The sequence below is a fragment of the Macaca mulatta genome, chromosome 12 (genome assembly GCF_049350105.2).
Source record: "Macaca mulatta isolate MMU2019108-1 chromosome 12, T2T-MMU8v2.0, whole genome shotgun sequence".
NCBI lineage: Eukaryota > Metazoa > Chordata > Mammalia > Primates > Cercopithecidae > Macaca > Macaca mulatta.
Window position 1 is genome coordinate 120032107 of NC_133417.1, and position 24671 is coordinate 120056777.

The 24671-nt window shown below is 38.7% G+C and overlaps 1 long non-coding RNA gene across 1 annotated transcript in view; it reads left to right on the plus strand.

The window, feature by feature from the left end:
* LOC144333474 (uncharacterized) overlaps nucleotides 1-24671 on the plus strand; it is a 157198-nt gene that overhangs the window by 11119 nt on the left and 121408 nt on the right. The window contains exon 2 of the long non-coding RNA XR_013402142.1: nucleotides 19334-19450. This is a non-coding gene — a long non-coding RNA (uncharacterized LOC144333474). The remainder of the gene's footprint in view (nucleotides 1-19333; nucleotides 19451-24671) is intronic.

Here is a 24671-nt window from a genome sequence, read left to right on the forward strand (position 1 = left end):
AGTTTCTCAGAGTTCTGGGGGAGGTGGCAGGATGACGAGTGGCTGAGCTTCACTGGGAAAATATGCAAATAGTCTTGTAGGTAAGTAATCTCTCGAAGCTGCCGTCAGAGAAGAGATTAAAAGCCTAGGTATGGTGCTCATCCCAGTCTGTTTCTTCTCCAGTGGTTGATCTTTCCTGGTCATTTGATGAGATTTGTAGGAAGCGGGTCTTAAGACAATTGCATTTCTTTTGGAAAGAAGCTTCCCTAGTTGGATAAGGAAATCTTAGAATCTCTCCTGGTGCTTTGAGCAAGGAAATGGGTCAGAGAGACAGGGTGGTTGGGGAAGGTCAGAGAGAGACCTTAGTTCTGATGCTCATTTCTGAGGCCTTTCACTTTTGTTTAATTCAAAGCACTCAGCTTGTCAATGTGGCATATTTTAGGATATTGTTTTCTGCACCCCAATAAATTCACTCTACTTCTTCTCTTCCCGTTGTCTGAAGAAAAATAAAACCTAGGAGTGTATAAAATCAAAAGTTAAAAAAAAATTCATTTTCTTAACATGACAGATCAGATTTCTTTTGTGGGATGGTTTGGGAAAATTCTTGATTAGATGCTTGGCTAAGGCCGGGCATGATGGCTCATACCTGTAATCCCAGCACTTTGGGAGGCCGAGGTGGGCAGATCACGAGGTCGGGAGTTCGAGACCAGCCTGGCCAACATGGTGAAACCCCGTCTCTACTGAAAATACAAAACTTAGCTGGGTGTGGTGGCTGGTGCCTGTAATCCCAGCTACTCGGGAGGCTGAGGCAGGAGAATCACTTGAACCGGAAGGCGGAGTTTGCAGTGAGCCAAGATCATGCCACTGCATTCCACCTTGGCCAACAAGAGCAAAACTCCATCTCAAAAAAAAAAAAAAAAAAAAAAAAAAAGATGCTTGGCTAAGAGGGGAATTAGCAGAATCCAAAGTGACTTTCCATGAGGCAAAGAGAGAGAAATTAAGTTTAAGGCATGGGAAGGAAGAAGAGAGGAAAGAGGGTGGTTGGCAAAGAGAGGAATCAGTATGTCATAATCATAGACTGGACTTGAATCGATTAAAAGCAGCCAGGGAAAATCCCAGGATTGGGGTGGCTGAGAACTTTAAGAATTATGGAGTGTTTTTAGCAGAATATAGGATTGCTATGGAAACAAATCTGAAGTCTATGAATTTATGAGGGCTGGCCCCTGGAAAATGCCATGTTAGCCATGTACCTGAGTATAAAGGTGAAGATGTTTCTTGCCTCACCAGGCCTCTTTTGTACAAATGAAGTAGCTGTACACATTATATATAGATCATCATGATGTGATGAAAGAAAGGAGGAAGGGAAGGAGAAAAAAAAGAAAAGAAAAAGGAAGGAGGCAGGTGCCTGCTGAAAGCTCAGATTTGTGAGAGTCGGGTTTAAAATCTAATCTTTTGTTTCATCTCAGTAAGGCTGGGTGAAGGCTTCTATTTTTTTGTTACGTTTTTTAATATCAGAAAAACAATACATCCTGCTCCCAAGGGGAAACGTTTTGCTCCCAAACAAGATGGGCAAGATGGATATGGTACTAGGTGTTTCAGGTTTCTATTTACCTCACTTGCCAAACTGTCCAGCCAGCCTATGAAATGCATGCTTATCATTCCAGAGGCAAGACATGACAGTCCTTATGGGTAACATATTACCTGAATTTTTTTCTGATCATATTATCTTCTCAATAGAGTTCTGTTTTCACACTCAGTGACTTGATGTCGAAGATTTTCACATGTTTCAAGCTTATTGCTTTAGGTGAAGGAGGATGCTGTGATAACAGTAATTATAAGAACCAAGAACAGAAAAAGGAAAAATATTCTTTGTTTTCCGACTATTTTTAATGGTTAGGAGTATTTAAAAATAAAAGAAAAAATACGTTTTAAAATGTGTATGTTTTTAAAAGAATGTATAAGCATTTTGGGGGGGACAAAAGATAAACAAAAGGGATGAGATAACTACTAATGAATAGGAAAAAAAAAAAAAACTAGGGCAGCAGTGTTCTTGGGTCTGTAACGTGTTTATTCAAGCCCTGGCCCTCCCATTTACTTTTTTTTTTAAACCATTAAAAGTTTTACCAGGTGGAACGACCTTGGGAAGAAGAAAAAGTCTTAGCATTAAAAAGCCATTTAATGCTAAAATCTTTCCAATTAATCTCATGCATCAAATGGTTCCTCAGAGCTTATCATATGCCAGTTGCTATATTAGGTGCTGGAATTACAGGGGCGAATGAGACTGACCTGACCCTGTCCTCATAGAGTTCACAACCTGTGCTTCCCTTTTATTAACTCTAAAATGGAAAAAATAATAATTGCCTTCTCGTAGTATTGCTGTGAGGATCAAATGAGAATACCTATGTAAAAGCAGTCTGTAAAGTGTACATGTGAGAGGTTATTATACTTCTTTGTCCAAACTCAAAATAAGAGGTACTCAGCCAACCCCACATTTGTTAAAATTAAAACAAAATTATTAACTTCAATTGTCAGTGCACAATTGCCTCTGTAGAAAAAAATACCTTCTTTAAAAGCTACCAAGGTTTTGTGTAATTCCCATTATGATCAATAGATAATGTGGTTTGCTTTGAAATGTCTCCTCTATATTTCATTTCCAAGTAAGAATTACATTTCCTTTCTTTAATTATAGAGTGCCAGAATAAATGGTTGAAGCATTGGGCGAGAATCACAAAATCTAGCTTATTCTGTCCCAATAGGTGAACTGCAGACAAAAAAAAAAAAACCTATAATTTAAATAAAGTATCCTAAGATTTAAGGTAATTTTTAAAATCATACAACATCAGTACAAGATAGTTAAAAATCTATATCTAAGGATAATTTCTTAAAATGTGGAATTAAAATAACCATTTTATCTGCTCATTCAGTGGATAATTTTAATATTGGATCTAACAGAATCATAGCTCTGTGTTTCCTTCTAGTCTCATTTATATACTATGTGTCTTCAAATTATAGCAGTAATATGCTCATAGATGAAACAATTTTGACAAGCTTAGCTCTGCTAAGTGTTTTGTAATTATTCAAAAACTGTTAAGTATTACTTGAGTATTTCTTGAATATCAAGTTTTACTTATTGACAAGCCACACCAGTTTTGAAGTAGTGGTGATACCAGCTTAAAGGGTATTTGATTCATTAGTCTTCTAAATAAAGTTATCATTAACTTTTGAAAATAAAGGATAGCAATATAGACCTCGCAAGACAATGACATAGATAAATACATCATCTTCTTTTACATAAGCTGAAATGCTTCTAGTTTTTGTCCATAAGTCAGTTTGTAGATGCATTTCTCTGTTGTACTTTACCTAAATTTATAAGTAAGCCTAGAACAAAACCACTATACATTACAACTAAAATCAAATGTATATAAATATAGTAGGGCATACATACAAATATATGATGATACTAGGATATAAGCTTAAACTGACTCATTCTTAAATTTATAAGATTAAAGAGTCGGCCGGGCGCGGTGGCTCAAGCCTGTAATCCCAGCACTTTGGGAGGCCGAGGCGGGTGGATCACGAGGTCAGGAGATCGAGACTATCCTGGCTAACATGGTGAAACCCCGTCTCTACTAAAAATACAGAAAACTAGCCGGGCGTGGTGGCGGGCACCTGTAGTCTCAGCTACTTGGGAGGCTGAGGCGGGAGAATGGCGTGAACCCGGGAGGCGGAGCTTGCAGTGAGCCGAGATCACGCCACTGCACTCCAGCCTGGGAGACACAGCGAGACTCCGTCTCAAAAAAAAAAAAAAAAAAAAAAAAAGATTAAAGAGTCACAGGTTGTAGAAATATAGGAGTTTTTCTGCAGTAAATAATTGCAGATCACAACATTCTGAAGTGCAAACAACTTGGTCCATGCAAGCATGAAAAATAAACAGATCGCTAAATTTGGTTTATGTGGTGTTTAAACACAAGTAATGCAGTTTTTTGTGTTATAAGACGAGTGTATTTTAAAATCAATTTGTAATGTGACAAAGCTAGTAAAATAGTTTTGGTAGTGATATGATATACTTTGATAGCTTACTTGTATGCAAACATGAATCAAGACCTTCATATTCTATCAGAGCAACAAAGAACCTCGCCTTGCTAAGAAAGAAATATGAATTCCAAACAATACACTTTTTTTTCTTTCCCTGACTACAAAGTCCCAATAAAGACCAAACAATGCACTTCCTAAAGGAAAGACTTAAGGTAAAAAATGCCACCACGCTTTATGAAAAAGAAGGGAAGTACAACGATATTCCCAGTACTTGCACAGCAGCCTCTATGTTTTAAAATAACTCCACAGGTTATGTTTTTCACGTGATAGTTACTACAAATGGTTTATTAAAATGCCTACAACAGACTTCAAATAAAAATATAGTATTCATTATTTTATAAGTTTTGGCATTTTTTTAATAAAATAAAAGTTGAAAATGTGAAAATCAGTATTTTAACTCACAGAAATTAAGTACAAAAAGAATAACTTTAAAATTGTGAATTTGTTTTTAAAATGATAAACCTGGGCTGGATGTGGTGGCTCACACCTGTAATCCCAACACTTCGGGAAGCCAAGGCAGGAGGATTGCTTGAGGCCAGTTTGAGGCTAGCGTGGTCAACATAGTAACATCCTGTCTCTATGAAAGAAACTTTTGAAAATTAGAGGGGTATGGTGGCATGCACCTGTAGTCCCAGCCACTGGGGAGGGTAAGATGGGAAGATCACTGGAGCTCCGGAGGTCAAGGCTGCAGTGAGCCATGATTGCACCATTGCACTTTAGCCTGGGCAACACAGCAAGACACTATCTAAAAAAATAAAATAATAAACCATTTTTAAATTGCTTTCTGACATGAATTAGAGAGGTTAACAGTTCCTTTTCCATAATACATTATTCATATTCTGCATAAGTGAAATGAAGAATATCACAAATTTTTTTTTTATTATTATACCTTAAGTTCTAAGGTACATGTGCACAATGCGCAGGTTTGTTGCATATGTATACATGTGCCATGTTGGCGTGCTGCACCCATTAACTCGTCACTTACATTAGGTATATCTCCTAATGCTACCCCTCCCCACTCCCCACTCCCCACAATAGGCCCCAGTGTGTGATGTTCCCCTTCCTGTGTCCAAGTGTTCTCATTGTTCAATTCCCACCTAGTAGTGAGAACATGCGGTACTTGATTTTCTGTTCTTGCGATAGTTTGCTGAGAATGATGGTTTCCAGCTGCATCCGTGTCCCTACAAAGGACACGAACTCATCCTTTTTTATGGCTGCATAGTATTCCATGGTGTATATGTGCCATATTTTCTTAATCCAGTCTGTCACTGATGGACATTTGGGTTGATTCCAAGTCTTTGCTATTGTGAATAGTGTTGCAATAAACATACATGTGCATGTGTCTTTATAGCAGCATGATTTATAATCCTTTGGGTATATCCCCAGTAATGGGATGGCTGGGTCCAATGGTATTTCTAGTTCTAGATCCTTGAGGAGTCGCCACACTATTTTCCACAATGGCTGAAGTAGTTTACAGTCCCACCAATAGTGTAAAAGTATTCCTATTTCTCCACATCCTCGCCAGCACCTGTTGTTTCCTGATATTTTAATGATTGCCATTCTAACTGGTGTGAGATGGTATCTCATTGTGGTTTTGATTTGCATTTCTCTGATGGAGAGTGATGATGAGCATTTTTTCGTGTGTCTGTTGGCTGTATGAATGTCTTCTTTTGAGAAGTGTCTGTTCATATCCTTTGCCCACTTTTTGATGGGGTTGTTTGTTTTTTTCTTGTAAATTTGATTGAGTTCTTTATAGGTTCTGCATATTAGCCCTTTGACAGATGAGTAGATTGCAAAAATTTTCTCCCATTCTGTAGGTTACCTGTTCACTCTGATGGTAGTTTCTTTTGCTGTACAGAAGCTCTTTAGTTTAATTAGGTCCCATTTGTCAATTTTGACTTTTGTTGCCGTTGATTTTGGGGTTCTAGACATGAAATCCTTGCCTATGCCTATGTCCTGAATGGTATTACCTAGGTTTTCTTCTAGGGTTTTTATGGATTTAAGTCTAACATTTAAGTCTCTAATCCATCTTGAATTAATTTTTCTATAAGGAGTAAGGAAAGGATCCGGTATCAGGATTCTACTTATGGCTAGCCAATTTTCCCAGCACCATTTATTAAATAGGGAATCCTTTCCCCATTTCTTATTTTTGTCAGGCTTGTCAAAGATCAGATGGCTGTAGGTGTGTGGTATTATTTCTGAGGGCTCTGTTCTGTTCCATTGGTCTACATCTCTCTTTTGGTACCAGTACCATGCTGTTTTGGTTACTATAGCCTTGTAGTATAGTTTGAAGTCAGGTAGCATGATGCCTCCAGCTTTATTCTTTTGGCTTAGGATTGTCTTGGCAATGCGGGCTCTTTTTTGGTTCCATATGAACTTTAAAGCAGTTTTTTCCAATTCTGTGAAGAAAGTCATTGGTAGCTTGATGGGGATGGCATTGAATGTACAAATTACCTTGGGCAGTATGGCCATTTTCACAATATTGATTCTTCCTCTCCATGAGCATGATATGTTAGAGATTTTGTCACCACCAGGCCTGCCTTACAAGAGATCCTGAAGGAAGCACTAAACATGGAAAGGAACAACCGGTACCAGCCATTGCAAAAACATGTCAAAATGTAAAGACCATCGATGCTAGGAAGAAACTGCATCAACTAACGAACAAAATAACCAGCTAACATCATAATGATAGGATCAAGTTCACACATAACAATATTTACCTTAAATGTAAATGGACTAAATGGTCCGATTAAAAGACACAGACTGGCAAATTGGATAAAGAATCAAGACCATCAGTTTGCTGTGTTCAGGAAACCCATCTCACATGCAGAGACACACATAGGCTCAAAATAAAGGGATGGAGGAAGATCTACCAAGCAAATGGAAAACAAAAAAAAGCAGGGGTTGCAATCCTAGTCTCTGATAAAACAGAATTTAAACCATCAAGGATCAAAAGAGACAAAAAGCCATTACATAATGGTAAAGGGATCAATTCATCAGGAAGAGCTAACTATCCTAAATATATATGCAGTCAATACAGGAGCACCCAGATTCATAAAGCAAGGCCTTAGAGATTTACAAAGAGACTTAGACTCCCACAAAATAATAATGGGAGACTTTAACACCCCACTGTCAACATTAGACAGATCAACGAGACAGAAACTTAACAAGGATATCCAGGACTTGAACTCAACTCTGCACCAAGCGGACCTAATAGACATCTACAGAACTCTCCACCCCAAATCAACAGAATATACATTCTTCTCAGCATCACATCGCACTTATTCCAAAATTGACCACATAGTTGGAAGTAAAGCACTCCTCAGCAAATGTAAAAGAACAGAAGTTATAACAAACTGTGTCTCAGACCACAGTGCAATCAAACTAGAACTCATGATTAAGAAACTCACTTAAAACCACAGAACCACATGGAAACTGAACAACCTGCTCCTGAATAACTACTAGGTACATAACGAAATGAAGGCAGAAATAAAGATGTTCTTTTAAGCAAATGAGAAAACAAAGATACAACGTACCAGGATCTCTGGGACACATTTAAAGCAGTGTGTAGAAGGAAATTTATAGCACTAAATGCCCATAAGAGAAAGCAGGAAAGATCTAAAATTGACACCTTAACATCACAATTAAAAGAACTAGAGAAGCAAGAGCAAACACATTGAAAAGCTAGCAGAAGACAAGATATAACTAAGATCAGAGCGGAACTGGAGGAGATAGAGACACAAAAAAACCCTTCAAAACAATCAGTGAATCCAGGAGCTGGTTTTTTGAAAAGATCAACAAAATTCATAGACCACTAGCAAGACTAATACAGAAGAAAAGAAAGAAGAATCAAATAGATGCAATAAAAAATGATAAAGGGGATATTACCACCGATTCCCATAGAAATAGAAGCTACCATCAGAGAATACTATAAACACCTCTAAGCAAATAAACTTGAAAATCTAGAAGAAATGGATAAATTCCTGGACACATACACCCTCCCAAGACTAAACCAGGAAGAAGTTGAATCCCTGAATAGACCAATAACAGGCTTTGGAATTGAGGCAAAAATTAATAACTTACCAACCAAAAAAAGTACAGGACCAGATGGATTCACAGCTGAATTCTACCAGAGGTACAAGGAGGAGCTGGCACCATTACCATTCCTTCTGAAATTATTCCAATCAATAGAAAAAGAGGGAAATCCTCCCTAACTCTTTTTATGAGGCCTGCATCATCCTGATACCAAAGCCTGGCAGAGACAACAAAAAAAAGAGAATTTTATACCAATATCTGTGATAAACATCGATGCAAAAATCCTCAATAAAATACTGGCAAACCGAATCCAGCAGAACATCAAAAAGCTTATCCACCACAATCAAGTTGGCTTCATCCCTGGGATCCAAGGCTGGTACAACATACACAAATCAATAAATGTAATCCATCGTATAAACAGAACCAAAGACAAAAACCACATAATTATTTCAGTAGATGCAGAAAAGGCCTTCAACAAAATTCAACAGCCCTTCATGCTAAAAACTCTCAATAAACTAGGTATTGATGGGATGTATCTCAAAATAATAAGACCTATTTATGACAAACCCACAGCCAATATCATACTGAATGGGCAAAAACTGGAAGCATACCCTTTGAAAACTGGCACAAGACAGGGTTGCCCTCTCTCACCACTCGTATTCAACACAGTGTTAGAAGTTCTGGCCAGGGCAATCAGGCAGGAGAAACAAATAAAGGGTATTCAATTAGGAAAAGAGGAAGTAAAATTGTCCCTGTTTACAGATAACATGATTGTGTATTTAGAAAACCCCATCTCAGCCCAAAATCTCCTTAAGCTGGTAAGCAACTTCAGCAAAGTCTCAGGATAAAAATCAATGTGCAAAAATCACAAGCATTCCTGTGCAGCAATAACAGACAAACAGCCAAATCATGAGTGAACTCCCATTCTCAATTGCTTCAAAGAGAATAAAACACCTAGGAATCCAACTTACAAGGGATGTGAAGGACCTCTTCAAGGAGAACTACAAACCACTGCTCAACAAAATAAGAGAGGACACAAACAAATGGAAAAATATTCCATGCTCATGGATAGGAAGAATCAATTTTGTGAAAATGGCCATACTGCCCAAGGTAATTTGTAGATTCAATGCCATCCCCATTAAGTTACCAATGACTTTCTTCACAGGATTGGATAAAACTGCTTTAAAGTTCATATGGAACCAAAAAAGAGCCTGCATTGCCAAGACAATCCTAAGCCAAAAGAATAAAGCTGGAGGCATCACACAACCTGACTTCAAACTATACTACAAGGCTACATTAACCAAAACAGCATGATACTGATACCAAAGCAGAGATATAGACCAATGGAACAGAACAGAGGCCTCAGAAATGATACCACACATCTACAACCATCTGATCCTTGACAAACCTGACAAAAACAAGAAATGGGGAAAGGATTCCCTATTTAATAAATGGTGCTGGGAAAACTGGCTAGCCATAAGTAGAAAGCTGAAACTGGATCCCTTCTTACACCTTATACAAAAACTAATTCAAGATGGATTGGAGACTTAAATGTTAGACCTAGAATGTTAGTCTTAACATTAGACTTAAACCACAAAAACTCTAGAAGAAAACCTAGGCAATACCATTCAGGACATAGGCATGGGTAAGGACTTCATGTCTAAAACACCAAAAGCAATGGCAACAAAAGCCAAAATTGACAAATGGGATCTAATTAAACTAAAGAGCTTCTGCACAGCAAAAGAAACTACCATCAGAGTGAACAGGCAACCTACAGAATGGGAGAAAATTTTTACAATCTACTCATCTGACAAAGGGCTAATATCCAGAATCTACAAAGAAACAAATTACAAGAAAAAAATCAAACAACCCCATCAAAAAGTGGGCAAAGGATATGAACAGACACTTCTCAAAAGAAGACATTTGTGCAGCCAACAGACACATAGAAAAATGCTCATCATCACTCACCATCAGAGAAATGCAAATCAAAATCACAATGACATACCATCTCACACCAGTTAGAATGGTGATCATTAAAAAGTCAGGAAACAACAGGTGCTGGAGAGGATGTGGAGAATTAGGAACACTTTTACACTGTTGGTGGGACTGTAAACTCAAGGATCTAAAACTAGAAATACCATTTGACCCAGCCATCCCATTACTGGGGATATACCCAAAGGATTATAAATTATGCTGCTGTAAAGACACATGCACATGTATGTTTGTTGTAGCACTATTCACAATAGCAAAGGCTTGGAACCAACCCAAATGTCCATCAATGATAGACTGGACTAAGAAAATGTGGCACATATACACTATTGAATAGAATGCCGCCATAAAAAAGGATGAGTTCATGTCCTTTGTAGGTATATGGATGAAGCTGGAAACCGTCATTCTAAGCAAACTATCGCAAGGACAGGAAACCAAATACCGCATGTTCAATTGTGGGAATTGAACAATGAGAACACTTGGACACAGGGTGGTGAACATCCCACATCGGGGCCTGTTGGGGTGGGGAGAGGGGCGAGGGATAGCATTAGGCGATATACCTAATGTAAATGACGAGTTAATGGGTGCAGCACACCAACATGGCACATGTATACATATATAACAAACCTGCACATTGTGCACATGCACCCTAGAACTTAAAGTATAATTTAAAATAAATAAATAAATGAATTACATTTAATATTTAGTTTGTAACTGCAATTATGTGTTGATTTTTAGAATGAATGAAAAAATCCCATAGTTTGAGAGTGTAACATTGTAAAACAATGCTTTTTTATTTTTTATTATTATTATTTTTTGAAATGGAGTCTGGCTCTGTAGAATGAATGACAAATAAAATTCCCTAATTTGGGAGTGTAACATTGCATAACAATGTTTTTATTGTTATTATTATTATTAATTTTTTTTTTTGAAACGGAGTCTTGCTCTGTTGCCCAGGCTGGAGTGCAGTGGTGCGATCTTGGCTCACTGCAACCTCCACCTCCCGGGTTTAAGAAATTCTCTGGCCGGGCACGGTGGCTCGTGCCTGTAATCCTAGCACTTTGGGAGGCCGAGGTGGGTGGATCACGAGGTCAGGAGATCGAGACCATCCTGGCTAACACGGTGAAACCCCGTCTCTACTAAAAATACAAAAAATTAGCCAGGCATGGTGGTGGGCGCCTGTAGTCCCGGTTACTGGGGAGGCTGAGGCAGGAGAAGGCGTGAACCCAGAGGCGGAGCTTGCAGTGAGCTGAGATCGCACCACTGCTCTCCAGCCTGGGCGACAGAGCGAGAGTCCGTCTCAAAAAAAAAAAAAAAAAAAGAAATTCTCTGCCTCAGCCTCCCGAATAGCTGGGACTACAGGTACCCGCCACCACACCCAGTTAATTTTTTTGTATTTTTAGTAGAGACGAGGTTTCACTCTCTTGGCTAGGCTTGTCTTGAACTCCTGACCTTGTGATCCACCCCCCTCGGCCTCCCAAAGTCCTGGGATTACAGGTGGGAGCCACCACGTCCTGCCAAAACAATGTTTTTGATAGTAAGACATGACGTTCTTAATCCCCATTTTCGTAAGGACCAAATTATTATCTTTTGAAGCTCCTAACTTGTCATCATGGCTCTTGCATTTCTCTTTAGTTGTTGAGTGGTTTAATTCTTATTTGCTTATGATTCTGATAATTCTCCATTATCACTTTCAATGACTTGAAGAAAGCTTGCATGCAGTGCAATATTTGCATTTTCACTTTGAATTTGATTTGCTTTGTGTTTTATATCATATTGTCCAGGTACTGATGCTTTAGGCAATGAGAAGTATAGAGGCTAATGAGAGGCAGACAGGACTCCGTGTTGATTGATGACTAATTTTGTAAGTGGCCAGTTTTGTATTATGTATTATGAAGTCCAGGAGTTTGATTATGAAAACTCACTCTGATCTCTGAATAGTCAAGAATGGCCTGTCTTTCCAAATATCCTATAAATGACTAAAATTTTAAAACATTAGAAGTATGTTTTGATTTTACCCTTAGAGGTTTGACCTTCCTTAACTTTGTTGTATGTATATATAGGGAAAACATAACTATAAATTAAGACAGTTTAAAATGTAATTATGGTCTTATAGGAGACCAGAATATGTCACCTCAAAATATACTCTTTTGGCATAAGGATTATTTTGAGCTGACGGCATTGGAGAAGAAGCAGATACAAGAAAAGATCTCTGCCCTTCCTTTTTTTGCCTAAAAGCAAGACATAAATTTATAAAGACAGAGGGGTCCTCTTCCTTTCTTAACCAGGAATGATTAAAGTTGATCACTGAAGACAACTTTATAATTCATATACGTATGAATTATATAACACACACACACGTAAACTTAGTACATAAAAATTACCAAATGATTTAAAAGTTCCCAAGGGGGATTGAAAAATTGTATATCCCTGTGAGAGATGCATAAAAAAAAAAGATTATGAAAATTCTGGACCAAAGTAACTGCCATGTCTTTCCTATACACAATCTCTGTAGATTGCAAACAACTGCTGGGGTTTTTTTTTTCTTTCTTTTAGGAGTGGAGAAGAGAAGAGAAAGAGAAACAGCTTCCTCTGTGGAGGAAAAGGGTCTCTGAGCGGAAAATACCCCCTTGACATTTTACTCTACCTCTCCAAAGCTTTCAAATTCATGATCATAAAAATAACAGGCATCAGATTATGATGGAAAGAACCTTGAATTGTGAATGTGGATTCTGGGGTTTCAAATTGGGCTTCCACTCAGAGAAGTCACCATACTCATAAATTTCTACTGAATCTTCGCATCTGCTTTGCTCCAACTTAATTTGTTTGCATAAATCGGACAAATTGCAACTTCGTCTTTGTTATGTGATTCTCTCACTTTTACTTGATTCTGCATTTATTCCTACCCCCAGCCCTTTCCCCCTCCTTTCTTCCAAAGGGGAAGAACCTTAACTTCTGCAAGAAAATCAATAGCGATAACAACTCATTGATAGTTTTCCTAAAGTCAACCTACCTTCCCCCTTATCCTAAGCACTTTGCAATCCTCTTAGACTTGCTGTATACAACTGTAACTGATAATGAATAATATTTAATGAATTTGGGTATTCTCCCTTGGATTTATTGTATTTCCTCAATTGTAATTATTTGTACCCTTATTATTCTATAGGCTCATAGAATAATAGAATCCATTCTCCTTTCACCGAAGAAATTATATGCAATTAAACTTGCAATTAGACTGCCCACTGCTGAGACACCGCCTACCAGGCCCAGAGCCTCTTTTTAGAAGGTACTTCTGTAGGAAGTTTGTTATGCATAACTAGACCTTCTGATTCTCATTCTGTAACTGTTAGACCAGTCCTGGGTGCCTGCTAATAATATGATAGTCTGAAAAATTAACTGATACAAACATGTTATGGATCTCTGGGATGGCTACCTTATAGCTGAGCGCCATCACACAATTTCATGCTGGGTCTATTCCGTAGGTCCTGTGTGCCTGTTGGTTCCATGTCTGAACCATGGATTGATTCACACAACCATAGATTGAAAATATTCCAAAAAACACTGCAAGAATACTAATAATACAAACTAAAAATACACAGTATAACAACTATTTACATAGCATTTACATTGTATTAGATAATATAAGTACTCTAGAGGTGATTCAAAGTATATGGGAGAATGTGTGTAGGTTATTAGCAAATACCATGTCATTTTATATAAGAGACATGAGCACCTGAGGATTTTGGTGTCCACAGGGATCCATTAATGGATGATTATATTTACTTTTTTTTGGTTGTTCCAAGATGACACAATATAAATTCAAGAAATATGAGACGATGGACTATTAATATGTGGTGTTGATAGATGTCAGAAATATAAACTCCATAATTCTGACTCATGTCTGAAAACAGGAAGTCTTTCTGTGCTCCCAAGTTGCCCTAATTGGCTCTTCCTTTATACTCTCAGGTTACCTGTCCTTGCTGTGCTATTTCACTACCAAACAGTGGGGAGAGGATGGGGTTAGTGTTTGTTCTTTTAAATCTAATCACTATCTCTATTGTCTCGAAGGCAAGCACTCCTTTTCCTCCCATACCAGCATGCCTAGTATATAGTAGGCACTCAGTGTTTGTTGAATGGAGTCTAGCTTCTGAAAGTGCTACGTTCTGGCAGGAGGTGTGCTTTTAAAGAGGCACTTTCTCAGGGGCAACTCAGAAAATGTCAAATCTTTTAAACTGCTGCTTAGAAAAATCTGACTCTGGTGACATTAACCTTTAGAAGCCATATTAGCATTTACTTGAAGGCCATGTTTTGCGATGAACAGGCTACATCTAAGTCTAGTAACTTGTAACCTAATAACACAGGTTTAATAAAAGTATAAAATGGATTGAGAAATTATCAGAAACCATAAACTCCCAGATTATAACTATATAGCAAGGAACATATTATCTTGTTAATCTTCCACTTCCCAGTGATCTATGTTCACTTCATCATCCCTAGAATTCAGTCAAATTAATTATAGCACTAGTTCTTATGGCTTCCAAACAGAAATATTATTCATCTGCCCAAATCCTGATGATCACTTGTGGATCCAGGTTTCATTATATCACCTGGTGGAAACTTATTGAAAAAGTGACATTTTTGTTGAGAGATTTGCCTGTTTGAAAAAATAGAAAAAACAGCAGACGTTGAATAACAAGTAGTACAGTCAAACTTAATCGGTGTCTATTAAGCTGTCATCTATACTCACCACTTTGCTAAGCCATGGAGCCTATAAAAGAGGGACAAGACACCAAACTTTGTATAGCCCTATGGCACAATCATGTTGCAAAACATTTAATAACATTGTAAAGCAGACTGTGATTGTCCAAATGAGACACATAGACAGTTCTGAAGTTCTGCTGAAAGAGGAAGATGTCAGCAGAGCTCTAAGGGAGTTAGCCCAAGGCAGATGCAAGACACAGATTGTTACCCAGAGACAATGGACTTGGGTAGGGGGCAGCCTTGGGGAACTCTGAGCAACCAAGGTAGCATGAGCACAATCAGAAAAGGGCGGAGAATAACTTACAAGGAGAAAATGAAAGAAGAAGAAAAAGCTAAGAGGATACTAGAGAACTGTCTTTACTTCACAGTTACTCTTCATTTGGAACAAATATATGTCCATTAGTATTATTCCTGTTACAGTTTAAATAAAAGGAATTTTAGAAGGTCAAGAACTAGGAACAAAATCAAACTGAAAAGTAGACATTTTAAGATTTTACATTATTATTATGTTAGAGCCATAGATCTGGGTCTGAGCTTCCTGGCAGTTAAAGAAAAAAAGAGACATCATTATAATATTGTAATATTTTATTTGTTTAACCCAGGGATTCTAAAGCTTGGTCCATGTAATCCTTAACAGTTCATGAACACCCTTCAAGGGGCCCATGAATATCCTGAAATTTTATCCAAAATGTCATTTGTATCAAGTTGTTTTGAGGAAAGTATCCATAATTTCATCAGATTCTTGGAAAAGTGTGTGACCTAAAATGTTATGAACCATCAAAACAATGGTGTTTAGTTTACTTAGCACTGTCACATAATTATATCATCTGAGGCCCGGGAAGATTAAGTCCAAGGTCAGAATTAAGAATCCAAGAGCCAAATTTGGCCAGGTGGCATTTTCCGAATAATGGAATTGCCAGTGTGTAAAAGTCTTGAAAAATGGAAGCATCTGGCAATATGGCACTCTCAATCCAACATGATAATGACTAAAAGAGCTGAGAAATACATGCTTCTGAACCAAGCAAGTGTCCTCTAGTTTATTCCATGCTCACCACTCCCAATGGTTCCAGTGCCTTTGCTCAGCTATTTCCTGACTGGCTGCTTTAGACGTTTGTGTTTGAGAGACCCAAATTAAGTAATTTGTATAGAACTGGATCTAGTTTTTAGCTACAATTCAGAATGAATTATTTTGTCTGAGTGATTCTCAGACTGACTTCCAGAAGCCTGCTGTTACAGGTTCACCATTGCTTGTTGCTACCATTTGTCTAACAATCAAGTGTTGTTAACACATCTCTAAATAGTTTATGATGTGTAGTTGCCTTTTTCATACCTCTTTCATGAGCGTATGTACTCAAAATTTTGTATTTTATACATCTTTGCATTTATTCAGCAAGTGTTTCTTGACAAGATACTATACTACTGTATATTAAAAGTGCCAGGCACTTTTTAGATTTTATATATGTGTATATATATGCTAATTTTACATATATTATATATAACATATAAATATTTATTCTAGCAAAGTGATTTCTGATTTATTTGATAAAATTAAATGTATCAATGTTTTATAATATTCAGTAAAAAGTGCCAGGAGTCCATGTACATTGTCACATAAATGCAATCACTGTACGCTGCAAGCTCCGGCCCATTAAATAACTTGTGCCTATTTGTTAGCCTTCTGTGCATTAAAGTAAGATAATCTCTGGAAGAATCACATTTCTTTCCTGCTTAATTGTAGCTCAGCTAACACTGATTGATGTATTTCATGCTGTAATCTGATAGCTATATTATTCTGGTATATTACTTTCTCTTTCCTGGGGTTCCTACTTTTCATAAAATTTTTGATTTTCCATCAAAAACTTACCCACCCTTAGCCTTATCTCAGTAAATGACATGCTATCAACACAGTACCTCAGTTTAAAAATTTAGGAAATATCTTTGATTTCTCTCCCTCATTCTCTCCTCAATATTTAATATTTTGATTACTATTGGCTTTATCTTCAAATGTATCACGAATTCATTAACTTTTATCTCTCTACCTTGCTCTTACCCTGGTCCAAGGCACTAACATCTCTCTTCTAGGCCATTGCAGTAACTTCACTATTAGTTTTCTATTTCCAGTCTTGCAGTTTTATAATTCATTCCACACAGAGCAGCCAAAGTGATGTTATAAATGTAAACAGACCCTGTAACTACACAGCTTAGGACTCCTATGGCTGCTTCTCCTGCTTGAAGGAAAAGCTAAACCTCTTACTTTGATCTTTATGAGCTCATTATGTAGCCCTACTTTTTTTGTTTTTGAGACAAGGTCTCGCTCTGTCACCCAGGCTGGAGTGCAGTGGCACGATCTTGGCTCACTGCAACCTCCACCTCCTGGGTTTAAGTGATTCTCCTGCCTCAGCCTCCCAAGTAGCTGGGATTACAAGCACCTACCATCACTCCCAGCTAATTTTTGTATTTTTTAGTAAAGACACGGTTTCACTGTGTCGGCCAGGCTGGTCTCAAACTCCTGACCTCATGATCCACCTGCCTCAGCCTCCCAAAGTGCTGGGATTACAAGCGTGAACCACTGTGCCCAGCCACGTAGCCCTACTTCTGTCTCTTTTATGTCCTACCGCTTTTGCCTGCGATCACTAAGCAGCATACATGGTGTAATTGCCCAGTGGGTTATTCTTGCCTAATATGCAGATAGAACCAATGTACTGATACAGCAGTATTATAGTAGAGAAAGAATTTAATAAATACAGAGCTAACCAATCAGAAGGATGGGAGTTTGTTACTTAAATCAGCCTCCCTGAGAACTCAGATACTAGGGTTTTTATGGATAATTTTACAGGCATGGAGCTGAGGAAGGGGTGCTGCTGATTGGTTGGGAATGAAATCATAGGGATGTGGAAAATGATTCTCATGCACTGATCCAGCCTCTGTGTGGGAGCCACAGGACCAGTTGAGTCATGAGTCACAGGTCTGAGTGGAGTCAGCCGCAGAATGCAGAAGTCTGAAAAATATCTCAAAAGACCAATCTTAATTTCTACAATCTTAATTTCTACAATAGTGATGTTGTCTTAGAAGCAGTTGGGGAAGTTACAAATATTGTGGTCTCCAGCACAGTAAAATGATTACAGAAAGGCAAGCTATGCCTACATCTTAGCAGAAATCAGGCCCTTCCCATAATCCTAATCTTAGGGCTTTTCATTAGACTTACAAAGGTGATGTCAGTCCCCAGACAAAGAGAGTGTCAGTTTTAGGGAGGGACTATTGTTATTCTTTCTTCAAAGTTAAACTAAAAACTGAATTCCTCCCATGGTTAGCTTGGTCTCACCCCAGGAATGAGCGAGGACAGCCAGCCTGTGAGACTAGAAGCAAGAATGGAGTCAGCCATGCTAGACTAGATTTCTCTTACTGTCATAATCTTTGCAAAGGTGATTTTACTGGCTTCTTGCAGAAATACCGAGAAGGCCAAGTCTGTTCCTGCTTTGAGGGTTACATTTCTGTTCCATGGGTCAGGAACATTCCACTTTTGGTTCTTTGTTTGGTAGGCTCTCTCTTTCAGATCTTCAAACAAATTTCATGTACTCAGGCACTTCATGACCATCCAATCTAAATGAGTCGCTCTCTCTTCCTGTGCCATTCGGTCTCCCTCATGAGCATGCTTCATGATTATCTTGTTTTATATATTGTTTATTCTCTTTCCACTTGATTGTAATTTCCATGATAGCAGGGAATCCTATTTCTTTCTTCACCTGAATGCTTAGCTCAGGCACTTGTTCATCCAAATGGGTGCCTGACACATGGATGGCCAAAAATATTTGTTGAATGAATGAGTGAATGAATGACTGAGAAAAATGGCCAACATTTTCAGGATCTAAGCGTGCTGACTCATGACCTATAGTTTACTTTCTGACAATCTGAGCTACTTAGTACATAAAGGGTCCATGAGGTCAGTTGGTTGAATTTGAAAAATGATTGATTGACCGGGCTAGTGGCTCATGCCTGTAATCCCAGTACTTTGGGAGGCTGAGGCAGGCAGATCACTTGAGGTCAGGAGTTCGAGACCAGCCTGGCCAACATGGCAAAACCCCATTTTTACTAAAAATACAAAAATTAGCTGGGCTTGGTGGTGTGCACCTGTAATTCCAGCCACTCGGGAGGCTGAGGCAGGAGAATCACTTGAACCCTGGAGGTGGAGCTTGCAGTGAGCCGAAATTGCACCACTACACTCTAGCCTGGGTGACAGAGTGAGACTTTGCCTCAAAATTAAACAAATAAGTAAATAAATAATTATAAATTTTAAAAAGAGAAAGAAGAGTGATTGATTATGCTTCAGGGTATCATTGTGAGAAGAACTCAGTGGCTTATTTGATTTGGGTTCACAGGGTATTGCCTAGCCATGTAAGCAACCATACTCTTTCCTAGTGTCTATCAATGTAGTAGAAAATAAATTTACAGATTCTTTTATTTCTTTTTTTCCTAGCATAATTGACTGCCTACTTTTCAAAATTATGCCATGACTTCAGGGGAAAAGAGATTCACAAGAACCAGTAACAGGGAAGCTTAAATAAGCTTGGAAATCTTTAAACTTTCAATATGGGTAAGCAGTGATCATTTTTAATCATCCAAATTCGTAAGATTTGATCAAAGGAAAAATATAGTGCCTTGGTGATATGCAGGAAGTATGAAATGCATGCTACTAATGATTGAACAGTACATCTTTGATATGGCAGAAAAATGTAGTTTTATTTGTTTTGTTTTTGACTTAGGGTTTGTCAATCTTAAATAATGAGAGTCAGAAGAGATTATTAAGAATAGCATTTATTCCAGTGCAACGGTTAAGGATAGCCATCCAGGAGACACAACTGCAAACAAATGAGATCAATGTTTTAAAGTGAGGAAGGTAAAGTTTCACCTATATAGGCAGAAAGAGAAATTTTAGCAGATTGCGTGTTTCATACGAGACCAGTGCATATGTTACAGTGATTTGATTGGTTATAGATTGCTACATTCTGAGGAAGATGACTTTATTACTCCCTAAGGATGGGTGGACAGTGATCTGAGGGACTCTAATCTCTGGCACTCTTTGGTCATAATTATTTCCAGGAAAAAAAAGTCAGAAGTTGCAGCTGCATGTCGTGTGACTCCGACGGCATAGCCACATCTCTCTCAAAACTCAGAATAATTTAAAGTTCCAGCAACCTTAAGTTCAAATTTCTTAATTTCACAGACTCTAGAGATCAGTGTAATTCAACTGTAAGAAATAATAAGTAAAACCTTTTCCCCTAATTAATTAAAAGATAATGGTGGATTTAATTCATTTTCATTGAAAATGAAGAAATGAGTTACTTTAATAAATACCACATTTTAGCTCTTGGGGCAGAGAGAAAAAAAATAAGTTATATAGAAACATAAAATGCTCTCTAGTGCAAAAGTAAGAAAAACATAGAAGACTCCCACTGAGACAAAAGATTTTGAAAAAGATTACAAGAAAAATTATTGCAAGACATAGGTATTGTTTTATTCTTAAAGAAATATGCTTTCTACTTTATGAAACTAGTCTGAAACTGTCTGTAAATCTGCATGGAAGTATACTGAATGCAGCAACTTAGAGAGATCTAGGCATTATGAATAAAGGATCTCCAGATTTGCTTTGAATGCCAATGGATGTTAAGTTGGTAAAACTTACTAATAATAGCACTAGCATTTATGTAATACTGTATAGATTATAGACATTTTCAGATACATTATCTCATTTAGTTTCCAAAGTAATTATTGGGAAAATCAGAATACATGCAGCATTATTTTACTGATAGACAGAGGTTGGAGCAGGTCCAAAGTCACTTAATATTAAACTGCAATAAGTAAAATCTTTCTTCCTGCAGCCTAACATCATTTTCTTTAGGAACAAAGTCTCTCATTCCATCAGAGAATATTGGCTTAGCCTGAATACCACAGGAGACTTAACACATCGATTTACATTTGCACTAAGATGGAAATGAGCAATTAATGATCCTTTTCTGTGGGAAGACTTTGGGAAAGGGGTGACGGAAAGGGTCAGGAGCCCATAACCCTTGAAAACACAGATGCCTTTAAGAAGAGGAGGTTGCAGGAAGGAAGTAGGGACCCCCGAAGGGAATGTCTCCTTATTCGCAGGTCCTGAGAGGCCACTCTCTCCTTAATTTAATCTATGGTAGTGAATATCATATATGAAGGTGTATTTATGTTCTTGAAATCTTTAATCTGTGTTGATTCTTTGAAATAATGAATTAAGGCATAGTTTAAATTTGCTAAGTGATGTTTAACCTGAGATGTGAAGAGTAGGAGGTAACAGTTAAAGAGGAGGGGGAAGAAGCACATTCCAGGAAGAAACAGCAGTACATGCCATGGCCAGAGGCAAGAGATGGTATGGTCCATTTTATTTCTATGTTCCACAGTAATCCACTGAAATATGAATTTGTGTTTTGTTTGCACAGCTTAGGCATATGAGAAACACAAGAGGTATTTATTTTTCTCTCTCATACCCCTTTGTCTCAGTTCAGCTTTAGGGTGAATGGAGATCTAGGGCTTGTCTTACAGAGTTAAGAAAAGTTTGTAAAAGAATACAGTCCAGCAAAGGAGATGGGCTTTGGGACTCTAAGATCAGGAACCAGACATGACAAAAACTGAAAAAGGCTCCAGACCTTGAAGGGTTGGTGATTAGAGGCTCTGAAAGTAGCAAATTTGTACTCCATCTCCTCGTGGCATCCCAGGGGGGTGTCAGGGGCTCCAAGAAGAATGACTGGACCCAACTACCAAAGCTGCCACCCTCCAAAAGGATGTCAGTGCATGAGCGTGTTACCAGCACAGGGGAAGCAAACTTACTTCTACCCATCTGGAGGTTGTCTTTTTTTTTTTTTTTTTGAGACAGTGTCTCTCTCTGTCACCCAGGCTGGAGTGCAGTGGGGCAATCTCAGCTCATTGCAACCTCCACCTCCTAGGTTCAAACAATTCTCCTGTTTCAGCCTCCCGGAGTAGCTGAGACTACAGCTATTAGCCACCACACCTGGCTAATTTTTGTATTTTTTTTAGTAGAGACAGTGTCCAACTCCTGACCTTTGGTGATCCACCCGCCTCGGCCTCCCAAAGTGCTGGGATTACAGGCGTGAGCCACCACACAAGACCACCCATCTTGGGTTTTTAGCTGGGACTCATTAACCAAAAAGACAGATTAAGAAGAGAAAATCAGTTTATTATAATGCATGCAATGCACATCACACAGGAGAAACCTCAACAGAGTAACTCAAATCAGTGACTTAGAACTCTAGCTGATATAGCATCTTCAAACAAAGAACAACAAATTTGTCAAGAAATGACAGGACAAAGAAAAGTGGTTTTAGGCTTCTAAGAGTGGCAAACAGTAAGAAGGTAAAAACATGTAAGGAAATGAATGGAGTAAGGTTTGTTTGCAGATTTCTCTGGTGTTATCTCTAGGCTGTTTAAGTGTCCAGAGCTGTCTCTAGTAAAGGAAAATTTATATCCTGCCTTTAGGCAGGAAAGGGGGAGGGTAGAGAGAGCTTTTCCTGCATTTGCTGCTGCTTAATTTCCTTCAGCTCAAAATAATTTTTATGTAAATTAGGCATATTTTGGGGTGACATATTCTGGTTTCCTTCACCAGCAAAACCTCCTTCCAAAGGAAATTAAGACTTGAACAATAAGCTGGTTCTTGGGTGGGCCAAAGGAAAGACCCAGTGAATCTAAGGAAGATGGAGATGGGATTGGGAGGGAGATATATGTTTTGTTTTTCTTAGAAGCGTGCAATTGGTATAAATACTCATGTCTTCATCCATTTGTGTTGCTATAAAAGAATACCCGAAGCTGGTACTTTATAAAGAAAGGAGGTTTATTTGACTCGTGGTTCTTCAGGCTGTACAAAAAGCATGGCACCAGCATTTTCTTCTGGTGAGGGCTTCTGGCCGCTTCTGCTTATGGTGTGCAGAGATCACATGTCAAGAGAGGAAGTGAAATAGAGAAGAGGAGGTGCCAGGCTCTTATCAACAATCAGTTCTTGCGAGAACTGAGAGTAAGAACTCACTTACTCACTCAAGAATAGCACCAAGCCATTCATGAGAAATCTGCACCCACGGTCCAGACACTTTCCATCAGGCCCCAACTCCAGCACTGGGGATCAAATTTCAACATGACACTTTTAACAAACCTTATCCAAACTCTAGCATTTCTCCCCTGGGCCCCTAAATCTTATGTGCTTCCCACATTGCAATCATTCTGTCCCAATGGTTCCCACAAGTGTTAACATGTTCCAGTACCAACCCAAAAGTCCAAAATCTCTTCTGAGACTCAAAGCAAACTGTGAGTTTGTAAAATCAAAATCAAGTTACTTAATCTCAAGACACAATAGTGCGACAGACATTGGGTAAGCATTCCCTTTCCCAAAGGGATAATTTGACCAAAAGAAAGGAGTAACAGGCCCCAGGCAAGTCTAAAACCGAGCAGGGCAGACCTTAAATCTTAAAGACCCAAAATAATCTCCTTTGACTTCATGTCCTATAGCCACACTAGTTCAGTGGGTGGGCTCCCAAGGCCTTGGGCAGCCCTGTCCCAATGGCTTTGCTGGGCATAGTCCATGTGGCCACTCTCACTGGTTAGAATCCAATGCCTGTAGCTTTTCCAGGCTAAGATTGCAGGCTGTTGGTGACTCTACCATTCTGGAATCTGGAGGACAGCAGTACTGGTCCCACACTGCCCTAGTAGAGGCCCTCTGCAGTGGCTCTGCCCCTGTGGCAGACTTCTGCCTGGGCACCGAGGCTATCTGATAGGTCCTGTGAAATTGAGGTGGAAGCTGCCAAACCTCCACTACTCTTAAATTTTGCGCGCTTGCAGACTTAATTCCACATGTAAGCTTCCCAAGGCTTATGGCTTGCACCCTCTGGAGTGGCAGCTAGAGCAGTATCTGGGGCCCTTTCAACCATGGCTAGAGTCAGAGTAGCTGGGATGCAGGAAGCAGCAGCCTAAGGTGGCACCTGGCAGTGGTGCCCCAGGTGTGTACCCCAAACAATTATGTCCTCCTAGGCCTCTGGGCCTGTGATGGGAGGGGCTGCCTCAAAGATTTCTGAAGTGGCTTTTGGGCCTTTTTCCCATTGATTTGACTGTAAGCACCTGGCTACCTTTTATCTGTGCTGATCTCTCTAGCAAGTGCTCCTTTTTTCTCTACCACATGGCAAGCCTGCAAATTTTTCAAATTTTTATGCTCTGCTTCTCTTTTAATTATAAATTCAAACTCTATGTCATTCCTTTTCTCCAATGTCTGATTATAAGCTGTTGAAAGCAGCCACATCACTTTGTAAACACCTTGCTGCTTAGAAATCTCTTCTGCTGGATACTGTAGATTGCCACTCTAGGGCATGCATGGAATGCAGCCAAATTATTTGCTATAATGTAACAAAGGTGACCTTTGTTCCAGTTCCTAACAGTTTCTACATTTCCACCTGAGACCTCATCAGCACAGCCTTTACTGTTTATATGTCTTTCAGCATTTTGGTCACAACCACTTAACCAATGTCTAAGAAGTTCCAAACTTTTTCTCATCTTTCTACTTCTGAGCCCTCCAACTTTTTCCAACCTCTGCTCATTACCCAGTTCCAAAGCCTCTTCCACATTTTCAGGTATCTTTATAGCAACACCCAACTCCTGGGACCAAATTTATATCTCAGTACATCTGTTTTGCTATAAAGGAATATCTAAGGCTGGCTACATTATAAATAAAAAAAAGTTTATTTGGCTTGTGATTCTTAAGGCTGTATGAGAAGTATGGTTCCAGTATC